Here is an 11,804-nt window from a genome sequence, read left to right on the forward strand (position 1 = left end):
ATCGTGAGAGGCAGAGATGGGGTAAGTGTGTGTTTATTCTTTTTTAAATTAAGGCTTAGGATTTTTCTTACTTATGTGTTTGTATATATGCATGCCACATGTATACAGGTACCCACAAAAGTCAGAAGAGGGAGCTATATCCTTGAGAACTGGAGTTAGAAATGGTTGTGAGCTACCTGATGGAATTGCTAGAGACAAGACTCAGGTCCCCAGTGAGAACAGCAGGTGCTATGGAGCTATCTCTTCAGTCCCTGGAGGAAATGAATCTTACTTGAGTTTGGCAGAATTTTGCTGGATGACAGCTCAGGATGAAAGGAAGACAGAAGTCACCGTTTAGGACGTGTTTTGTTTTGTTTTGTTTTGTTTGCCATTCTCCTGGACACCCAAGTTATCTTCAAGATGCTGAACCTTTCAGAAACACATTTTAAAAAATCAGTATTATCTCTGGTGAGGAATCAAAGCAGATCTCTTCACATAATGGAGGACCACGGGAGGGGCAGGACCCCCTCTGCCCCGCGAGTTTCTGTTTTTTTTGTGTGTGTGTGTGTGTGTTTCACTTCTTCCTACTTGAGATCTTGCTAAAAATCCTTTAGCAATTCTGCCTGTCTCTCAAAATCCTTAGGTAAGGGATAAGACTTAGACCCTGAGAGTTGCATGGGACAGTTATATGCCAAACCAGCTTTGCAAAGACTGGCACCATGTCAAACAACCTCTGAGCCCAGCCCCCACTGTTAGGAAGCAGCCCGTGACAGTCTACACTCCCAAAGCTACCTCAGGATTGGGATCCAGCTGCGGAAGCCGAGTGAAAATGAATCTCCCTATCACTTCTGGGCATGCAACCAAAGGATTCTATATCCTACCTCAGAAACACCATTCATCCATCCACACTCCTTGCTGATCTATTCACAACAGCAAGGAGATGGAGCTGGCTTACCTGTCCATCAACAGATGCATGGGTAATAAAAATGTGGTGTAAAATACTCATCAGAGAAGGAAATGAAATTATTAAATTCGTGGGAAAATGGATGGCTCTGGAAAATATCATGTGAGGTTAACCAGGGCAGAGAAAGAGAAATGATGTATATTATCTCTCATATGTGACTCCTAGATTCTAGAGAGTGTGTGTGTATGTGTGTGAATATGTATGTGTGTGAATATGTATGTGTGTGAATATGTGTGTGTGTGAATGTATGTGTGTGAGTGTGAATATGTGTGTTGTGTGTGTGTAAGTATGTGTGTGAGTATGAGTATGTGTATATATGTGTGTGAGTGTGAATATGTGTATGTATGAATATGTTTATGTGTGTGTAAATGTATATATAAGTGTGTATGTGTGAATATGTATGTGGGAGTGTGTGATTGTGTGTATGTGTGCGAGTGTGAATATGTGTGTATGTATGTGAGGGTGAATATGTGTGTATATGTATGTAAATGTGTGTATGTGTGAGTGTGTGTGTGTGTATGTGCGTGTTCTTAGAGGTCAGAGAATTTGCAATGGCCTCCTGAGAGGTAAAGTGGCTCCCTGTTGGCCAGCAAGGGGGCATGGCTCCCCAGCAAGGGGGTGTGAATCCCCAGTAAGAGGGCAGGTGCAAGAGGTAAACACTGGCTGGTTTTCACCACCCTGTCCATCTCATCTTCTTGGCTTACTCACTGTTGGAATACCCCAGTCTTGGTTCCTTGAGATGGTTCAATGGTAAAGGGTACCTGATGACCTAACATTTAATCTCTGCACATGCTGTAAGAAGAGAACTGTAGTGACTGGTTTTGTGTGTCAACTTAACACAAGCTGAAGTTATCCCAGAGAAAGGAGCTTCAGTTGAGGAAATGCCTCCGTGAGATCCAGCTGTAAGGCATTTTCTCAATTAGTGATCAAGGGTGGGAGGGACCATTGTGGGCAGTGCCATAGCTGGGTTGGTGAGCAAGCTGAGCAAGTCTAGGGAAGCAAGCCACTAAGAAACATCCCTCCATGGCCTCTGCATCAGCTCCTGCTTCCTGACCTGCTTGAGTTCCAGTCCTGACTTCCTTTGGTGATGAACAGCAATGTGGAAGTGTTAGCTCAGTAAACCCTTTCCTCTCCAACTTGCTTCTTAGTCACGATGTTTGTGCAGGAATAGAACCCTGACTGAGACAAGAACCAACTCTCAAATGTTGTCTACTTCCGTGGGGTTTCTGTGGCTGGAAAAGACACCATACCCATGGGAGCTCTTATTAAGGAAAACATTTAACTAGGGCTGGCTTACAGGTTCAAAGGTTTATTCTATTACTGTAGTGGCAGGAAGCATGGTGGCATGCAGGCAGACATGGTGCAGGACAGGTAGCTGAGAGTTCTGCAACTGGATTCACAGGCAGAGGAAGAGAGAGTGACACTGGGCCTGGCTTGGGCTTCAGAAACCTCAAAGCCCACCTCCAGGGACACACCTCCAACAAGGCCACACCTACTTCATGGTCACTGCTGCTAATAGTGCCATTCCCTATGAGCCTATGGGGGCCACTTTCATTCAAAACCACACACCTCCACGTGCATGCCTTGCCATCTGAATGCCCATGAACACATACAATAAATATTTAAAAACCATTGCAGCCTTTACAGTGCTTCCAGCTTGGATTTGTTCAAGAAGTACATAGGTGTTTTAATTTATTTTTACTTTATGAGTATTTTGCCTGTGTGTAGGTCTGCCTGCTATTTGCATGTCTTCTTCATGTGGTCAGAAGGCTTCAGATTCCCTGGAACTTGAGTTACAGATAGTTGTGATCTGACATGTGGGTGCTGGGAATCAAACTCTGGTCCTCTGAAAGAGCAGACCATGCTATTAACCCATGAGCCCTCTCTCCAGCCCAGGGCAGGGGGATTTTGTTGGATGATGTAACATGCACTCTGAGAATCAAAGGACTGACCTCAGTCCTGGAATCTTGTAATTCCAGCCCAGGGAATTCTTGTAATTCTGCCCACAGCCGACTGGTCTTCCCATAATCAAGATAATCCTGGGGTGGGATGCCCAGGGGACCACCTCACAGGTGATTCTAGTTCGTCTCAAGTTGACAGTTTCGATTAATCATCACAATCATTACACACAGATTTCCCTCACTAAGAGCACACTTTGGTTGTGCTCAGTGGCAGGAGCTGAGACACCGGGAGACAAAGGTAGGAGGGAGTCTTGTGAACGGTTGAATGTTGGACTGTGTGGATACTAACCGGGCCTACATAAACAGATTTAGAATGGAAAATAAGTAAAATGCACACAAAATAAGCTTTCTTTCATTTTAGCAGTTTAAAAATCCCTCGACGGAGGAAACCGATTCTTTAGAGAAACCAATTCAATGCCTTACACTTTCTTAATTTTCCTCCTTCGTTGCTCCGCAAAGGCGCTCCCCCCCATCTACCCTGCATGCATTTACATAGGACACAACCTCAGCGCATTGACCTATGAGATTTAGAACTGAGATTTAGACCTGAGATTTTGAAATCACCACCGTAGCGCTATAGAAGCTTTATTCTGACAGAGTCATTGCTGCCAGGCAGTTGACACTGACAGGTGTTCCCCAGTCAACGCTGCTGAGGCTTAAGTAGTTGGTCTCAATATCCGGGGCCCTGGGCTTGTTGGATGAGCAAGTGCGGCTCTAGATTGCAGGACAATCTCAACTTCTAGTCATCCTTTGGGGACCATGGACTGCAAGCACGCGCCCCAATGCACTGGCAGTAGTCGAGGACTCACTACCCCAGACGTGCAGCGGTTATGGGGGCGCACACGGGATTAGAACACCCGGAGCCAAGTGCTAGGTAGTCAGTGTATGTTGAATGAGCGAGTGTGGCTAGCTCAGTAAATTCCCTGGAGAAGAACCGGAATCACAACGGTGTCTTAAAAATAACTTGGGGTGGGGGGCAGTGAAGTGAGAGATGTTGATGCAGGCGGACCATGAGTCTTTGGTGAGGCAGGAGCCAGCAGATCGCGCTGTTCCTAGGACTAGGAAGGCCCAGGTTGCGGTGACCCATCCCTCAAGCGGGCGGGTCTCCAAGGATGCAGAGCCTGACTTCAATACTAGGGATGACCTGAAGTTAGGGCTGGTTGAGTGGGGGTGCTCACGATCGCGACCCCCGCACCGTACTACGCCGCAGCCCGCAGCGACCCGGGTGCGCGCAGCCCCAGCCCCGCCTCTTCCCTATGCGCCCCGCCCCTCCCGGCGCGTGCCACCCGCGCACCCGGGGAGCTCGCGAGGAACCCGCGGGGTAGGCGGCCGGTGTCCCGGCGCAGGCGCGCTGGTGTCGCCGCTGCTCCCGCCAGCCGCCCCGCACGCGCCCCCGCCCCGCCTCCGCACGCGCCGCCGCCCCGGGCGCCTGTGATTGGCGGTCAGCGGGGCCCGCAGGTGGCGGCGGCCGCAGCGGCTTGGGCTGGCGCTGGCTGGAATCCTGGAGCGGGTGCCTCCCTCGCCGCCGCGCGCCCTCGTCCTGCCCGCGCTGCCCGGCTCCCGCTGTGACTGCGGCCCCAGCTCGGGCGCACCGGCGATCTGCAGCCTCGGGATCGCGCGCTGGACGCAGGCTGCGGCAGGTGACCCGGGGCCATCAGAGGCGCGGTGGCTTTGAGCCTGGCCGCCATCCATGAGCTCCGCCGCGGACCCACTCCAGGCCGGCCACCCCGGGTGAGTCCTCGAGCCCTCCCCTCCGCGCCCGCAGCTCGATGCCATGCTCCCCTGCCACGTTGCCGCAACTTTTGGGGTGGGTGTCTGAAGATGTCGCGCGCGCGGTCCCCCGCACCTGGTGCGCGTCTGGGGCCAGGGCTGCGGGACATGGCCAGCCTGTCTGTGCGGAGGGGACGGTGGGGACTTGGACTTATCCTCGACAGAGTCAGATCCGCCTCTTTCCGTGGCTACGGGGGCGAGAGCTGACCCCTGCGTTCCCCCGATGGCCACGTAGCGCTCCGGCTGCGGTGCGCCGCGCACCTTGCTAAGGGATCCGCGCACCGGCGGGCGCCTCAAACCACCCGGTGCGCAGCCGGCAGCCGGCCAGCACGGACCACGTGACTCTTTTAGACTCTTAATGTTTGTAAAATGGGGCTAATTAGGGACTCGCCGAAGGTCACGGCCAGGGCACAGCGGTAACCCCCCAAGGCAGACTGCGTCTAGGCTCAACCCCTGGTTGCCTGAGGAGAAGAGGTGCGCTGGTGAGGCACTGGGCGAGGTGTCCCTTCATCCTGCTCTCTTTCTCGGTTTCTCCTATCTTCAAAGACAGGAGACTTGTTGAGATCTCGAGCTCATCCGTAGGGTCTCGATAGAGGTTTCGGGGGTAACGTCTTCCTTGTGAGCGTGCTGTGGAGCGTTTGTGTGGTGGGAACCCTCACAGTTGCCGCATCCGAGGCTCCATCCTCTTCTAGTCACTCAATTGACTGATGTTTCTGCAGAGTGTGGAGTCGAGGACTCTGCTAAGCGCCAGGGCTTACATAGGCTGTGTTTGGCTTCTGGTCTCTCAAATAAATCTTGTCCTCAAAACGTGTGTCCCAGCTCTTCCAAGACACATCAAAGGGAGGGAGCTGACACGCCGAAAGGCAGCTTTCTCTGAGGATCTCTCCCATCCGCTCCTAAAATTCCTTGAAAATGGACTACATTTCTGTCTGCCCCACCCCTTACCTATAATATACATTTTGTTTATTATCTTGAGACTCTCCCAGGGAAGGGAGAGATTGTTCCTCCTGCCCTGCCATTTCCCTGTTCCCACATGTCCTTCTCACCCTCTGACCTCCAGCCGCAGTTTTGATACTCAGTGATGACATGTTACACATAGTCCTGGGATAATTGACAGGCGGGTTTTTTTTTTTTTTTTCTTTTCTTTTTCTTTATTTCTCTCCCCCTCCCCCGCTCTTGGGACTCCTGGGGTATGATGTGAAAAAGCGCTGGGGGTTGTGGTACCAGGTAGAGGGAAGATGTTGCAAGGGATCTTTTGGGAGGAGTGGTATGGAAATGAGGTGATTTCAAGGATTTGGCAGCAATATCAGGACCCTGTTTGCAGATCTAAGTATCTTTTTCCAGAGATCTTTAGTTTTGGTAAAGCTTTGAAGACTGCTTTCCCTCTTCAGGTTGGAATCAGTGGGTAGCTGTTTTCCTGATCTTCCCCCCACCTATGGGGGGGGTGCCTCTGAACTAGAAGTTGTGCCTCTTTAGCTGGGGACTCTCTGGAGGTATAAGGAGAAATTGCCCTCCCTCCTCTTCATGGTGTATGGTTGTTTCTGGGCATGTGTGTGTATATATAGTCAAGCATGTATGTCTCGTTGAAGATGATGTCTGTGGCAGGAGTCTTTTTGAGATCTGGATTTTATCTTTCTGTGTGGGAGGGGGAAGGATGGAATTCACTCATCTTTGGGAAAATGAACTGCTAGCCACATCTGGTGTTAGACTAGCATAGTGTGGTCCTATAGATCATGTCTGGGGTGGGATGGGGTGGTGGTAAGGTGGGGGAGTGGGGAAGAAAACATGACTGCGACTTGGTATTCAGATCAATTTGATTCTCTCTGGCCAAACAGTGCCTCATAGAAACAGTAGCACCCCCTCCACCACCTCCATTTTTGCCTGCTTAGTTGTGATTATGTTTGAAATGGTCTTATCTCAGAGTTCAGGTAAAGCAGAACTCAAGGTCTTCAGCCCTTGGTCAATTTGTCTTAACATGTTATTAAAGTATAATTACAAAAAGTTTTATAGCTCGAAAGTGTATATTTAGGACTGGACAGACAGCTCAGCAGTTAAGATCACTGGTTCCTCTTACAGAGGACCTGGGTTCTGTTCTCAGCACCTGCATGTTGGCGAACTACCATATGTAACTCCAGTTCCAGGGGATCTGACATCCTATTTTGACCTCTGCAAGCATAGAACACACATGGCATACATATATACACCCAGGCATGTATACACAGATAAAATAAAATGAGTAAATATTTAGAGTGTATATTTGATGGCTTTTAATAGACTAGCCACACCTGTGTGTCTGGTGTCCAGACTAAGAACAAAAAGCTTTGTTGTTTCCCTGTAACTCAAGAAAGGCAGCAGCCCCAGGGGCAGCTGTCACCTGGTTTAGTTTGGCCAGGCAACATTTACTTCATCTTTATCACATCACTTGCCTATCAAGCTGAAATAAGAGCTTCCTAGTTCTATGTCCTTTAAGACAGTGTCTTACCTATAGCTCAGGGTTTATGGGATTCCCTATATAGTCCAGACTGAACTCAAACCTGTGGTGTCCCCCTGCCTCAGGCTCTGGAGTACTGGGATTAATGGTGTGAGCCATCTCTGGCTTAATTTTTTTTTAACCTTCCTTTCTAAAAAGCTCAAACCAAGAGTCATTTATCTACGGCAGACAACTAATAGAAAAAGTTTGATCTTAGGCTCTGGGTTGGCTGTCCCACCATCCATGGATGATCAGTGTTCTTTGATGGGGTGAAAAGAAGACCCCAGGTATAGCAGACATTGACCAGTGGGGTTCAGCTTACTCCCTGTATCTCTCTTCCATTGGGTACATTTGAATGGTGCTCATCTTAAATGGTGCGATATGAATGAAAAATATGAATGGCTTTATTTCTAATTCCTCAAAGTTAAAAGTTGGATGGAATCATAACATGTGGGGCTGTTGCCAAATAGTGGCCACATGTTGGCTGGAGAACCCAGACACACACCAGACAGGGATAAAATCTAAGAGCCCAGGATCTCCAGAAAGTTCTTACAAATAATGTCTTCTGCTCTCTGATTGGAAGGACCTTTTTGGTCCCTTCTACTAAGTCCATGGATAGAATCCATCTGGGGCTTGGGGGCTGTTTTGTGAGCTGAGCCGATGCTGCCTTTTCCTCAGTCCTATGGGACTATGGTGGCACATCCTTGGGGTATTAGAGAAAGCTTGGTTAGGTATATGTGCTATATATCAACCTAGAATCCCCCAACAGTTTGGAGTTTCTCTTTCATAAGGCCAAATGGCTCCTTTCGCAGCGCACTATCTATGTTGAGTTTTAAGGAATGGATAGGTTACTGGGATAAGTTCCCTCAGCATCTTGCAGGGAGAGTTCAAATCAGGAGGAGGAGGAGATGTGGGATCTGGCATGGAGAAGGCTAAGTGAGGCAGCCCTGTATCATTGCCTGTGTCGATGAGTGTTATCGAGTCATCAGATGCTGTTTGGAGTGTTGTGTTCTTTTGGTGACTGTATTCTTTCTCACCACTGTGACAAAACTCCTTATGAGAGCAATTAAGGAAGGAAGGATTTGTTTTGCTCACAGTCCCAGGATGCTCGCTGTCATGACTGGGTAGGTATGGCTGCGGGATCATGACTGTAAGGTTGCTGTCTTAGTCAGGGTTTCTATTCCTGCACAAACACCATGACCAAGAAGCAAGTCGGGGAGGAAAGGGTTTATTCAGCTTACACTTTCAAATTGCTGTTCATCACCAAAGGAAGTCAGGACTGAAACTCAAGCAGGTCAGGAAGCAAGAGCTGATGCAGAGGCCATGGAGGGATGTTTCTTACTGGCTTGCTTCCCCTGGCTTGCTCAGCTTGCTTTCTTATAGAACCCAGGACTACCAGCCCAGGGATGGTACCACCCACAAGGGGCCCTCCCACTTTTGATCACTAACTGAGAAAATGCCTTACAGCTGGGTCTCATGGAGGCATTTCCTCAACTGAAGCTCCTTTCTCTGGGATAACTCCAGCCTGTGTCAAGCTGACACACAAAAACCAGCCAGTACAGTTGCTGATCTCACGTCTGCATCTGCAGTCAGGAAGTGGAGAGATGATGCTGGTGCCCACCCAGTTTTCTTGGGACTCTAGTTCCTGGTACAGTGCCACACACTTTCAGGTTGGCTTTTCCTTCTTCAGTTAAATTTCTCTGGAAACACCCTTGACAGACAGGCCAGGGGCGTGTCTCCCATGCTTCCAAATGAGGTGCAGTTGACAATGAAGATATAGCACATGGGGGTGAGAATGGGCAGTATTTGTGTGGACTGGGTACTGTACAGCACCTTCCTCTTTCCAGGTCCGAGAATGATGGCCTTTCTAGTTATAGACAAATCTGGACTTCAAAAGTTCAGTATTGGGCTAGAGAGATGTCTCAGCAGTTAAGAGCACTGGTTGTTCTTCCGAAGGTCCTGGGTTTAATTCCCAGCAACCACATGATTACTCACAACCATCTGTAATGGGATCTGATGCCCTCTTCTGGTGTGTCTGATGACACCTTCATATAAATAAACAAACCTTTTAAAAACCAAAAGTTCAGTGCTCTTTCCAAGTGTACACGCTATTTGAGTCAAGGTGAAGGTCAGGGGCTGAGTCTCCAAGTCAGCTTCCCCAGATGGCAGTATCCTCCTACTGGGCTGGTGGTGAGAGCTTCCTGCCGCTCTGTGTCCTCCTTGGCATCTGTTACTTGTACTTAGCAGCCAGAGATAGAAAACTCTTCCTGAGCATGGGGGGGGGGGGGGAGTTCCGACAGGGATGTTGAGGACTTGGAGTTAAATTCATGCCACCTGCCACGTTGAGACCAAGTGTGTGCCTTTCAGTAGCTGCTTTCTCTTTGCGTTAAAATTCAGTTGTCATGGAAGACTGTCTTACCTAGTTCTGTGTTGTTATGATTATTTTTAACCTCTAAAGATGTGTTGATGTTCATTGACCAGTGTAGATTTATTAGTTAGCTTTAATGCTGTGATAAAACACCATTACCAAAAGCTATTTATGGGACAAGGAGTTTATTTTGGCTTAATGTTCCAGAAAGGGAGTGAGTCTCTAATGCTGGGGAAGGCATGGCTGAAGGAAGCCGACTGATCACATTTCATCATACAGGAAGCCAAGAGTGTGAAGAGGAAGAAAGGCTAGGCTCTCAACCTTCAAAGCCTGCCCCCTGCCCCCCACCACCACCTCCTTCCTCTTGCAAGGTTCCATGCCCTGAAGGCTCTATAACCTTCCCAAACAGCCCCACCAAGTGGGGACCAAGTGTTTAAATATTTGAGCCTGTGGGTGGCATTTCTAATTCAAACCACCACAGTAGTTTTGTCCATCCTTATAAAACAACAACAAAAAGCAAAAATACTTTGTGTGTGTATGTATGACTTATGTATTTGTGTATATGTGTGTATGTATGTGTATATATATATGTATACATATATGTATGTATATATAATGTGTGGGTTTGTATGTATAATATGTGTGTGTGTGTGTGTGTTTGACGTCTGTTTGCAGGCCTGCTCATACCAAACGTGTGTGTGGAAGTCAGAGGACAACTTTAGTGTTGGTCTTCACACTCCGCCTTGGTTGAAACAGTCTTTTGATGTTTACAGCTGCCTTCGACAGGCAAGCTGGCACGTGACCTTCTGGGTGCTGCTCACCGCCACTACTCAGCTCACTGTAGTGCAGCAGGAGTTACAGATGTTTGCTGTGGTGCCTTGTGGGAAGCCACGTAACGCCCTTACAAGATGGCATTGGCTACCACTGGCCACCGCCCGTGTATTTCGGGTAAACAACCAATGTGCGCAGGTGCAAATGGGTTTCTCGCCAAGTCACAGCCCGTCCCGGGGCATGTAAATTCAGGACTGAAAGCAGAACCAATCAGACATGGCCACGCCAGTCCTAGGCCTATAAAAGCAGTGCTAGTTCTAGGGCTCGGGGTCTTTCGCCTCAGCAATCAAGCTCTCCCAATAAACGTGTGCAGAAGGATCCTGTTGTGTGGCGTCTTTCCTGCTGGCGGGAGGGTCGCCGACAGTGCCTGATTCTTTATATGGCTTCTGGGGATTTGAACTTAGGCCTTTGTGATTCATCTTTAATTCACCTGGGTTTAAACATTACCCATTGGTGGACAATAAGAGATTCCTACTGTTTGCCGTAAATGTCCTTGATAAATCTTGGTCATAAGTGAGTGTCTAGTGTCTGCTTCCCCAGACTGGATAGTACTGGACCAGCCTCTCTGTGGCGTTTTGTCCAGTGAGGTTTGGTTTTTGTCTCTCCTCTTTCCACTATACCATGTTGGGAGTTCCTATTTCTCGTGTCCCACTGTGGCTGGTTTAGGTTTGATTAATCTTAGTGACTGTCCTGGAAGCTCTAACACCGTATAGACCCCTGGAAGTTTACCTTATTTTTCTCTCTGCCTTCTGTCCTTTCTCACTGCAGGGCTTTTTCACCTCTGAACCATATGTCTTGGTCCACTCACTCCCAGACTCCTCTTCTGGGTCCAGGTCAGACTAATAATGGTAATTTAATAATAACAGTGATCGAGACAATGGAATGCTTGTCCATCGCCTGTGACCTCAGAGGTACTTGCAGTCATCATGAGAAGGGCCCTCCCTCCCATAGCTGATCCCACCAGGCCAGCTGTACCAGAATTGGCTCAACCGCTGTCTGCCCTAGGATACAGCCTTTGTGGAAGTCCACAGCCTATGCAGTTCTGAAGTGAGACTCCACTGACGTTGATATTTATGTGTCATCTGAGGCAGAGGTCTGATGGCTTTCTGTAATGGAAACCATCTATCTTGTTATCATGGAATGAGTAATTTGTTATTTTCTCATTTATCTGTTGCTGTCTCAGCCAGGTACTGATTTTGGTTCTATTTTCTTTTGGATCTGTCTTTTGTCTCTGTTCTGTCCCATTTGTCTTGTGATTCCTGGGTTAATACCAGTTTACTTAATTACCAAAACTTTGGAATAAATCATCCCACCTAAAACGTTTTCTTCAAAACTTTCATATCCACTCCAGACCCTTTAGACTTGAATATGAATTTTAAGCTCTTCTGCCCCCCTCATTCCCACCTTGCCCCCCCCACCCCACCTCTCCCCCCAAGACCTGCCATAGTTTACCTTGAATCT

At 48.4% G+C, this 11,804-nt stretch overlaps 1 protein-coding gene across 1 annotated transcript in view; it reads left to right on the plus strand.

Annotated features, from left to right (window-relative positions):
* The first annotated feature begins 4,389 nt into the window (after positions 1-4,389).
* The window catches only part of Myrip (myosin VIIA and Rab interacting protein), a 172,308-nt gene continuing 164,893 nt past the window's right edge, over positions 4,390-11,804 (plus strand). Inside the window, exon 1 of the mRNA XM_021206681.2 lies at positions 4,390-4,635. The gene's annotated coding sequence lies outside the window, so the exon portion shown is untranslated. The remainder of the gene's footprint in view (positions 4,636-11,804) is intronic.

The sequence above is a fragment of the Mus pahari genome, chromosome 10 (assembly GCF_900095145.1).
Source record: "Mus pahari chromosome 10, PAHARI_EIJ_v1.1, whole genome shotgun sequence".
Taxonomy (NCBI): Eukaryota; Metazoa; Chordata; class Mammalia; order Rodentia; family Muridae; genus Mus; species Mus pahari.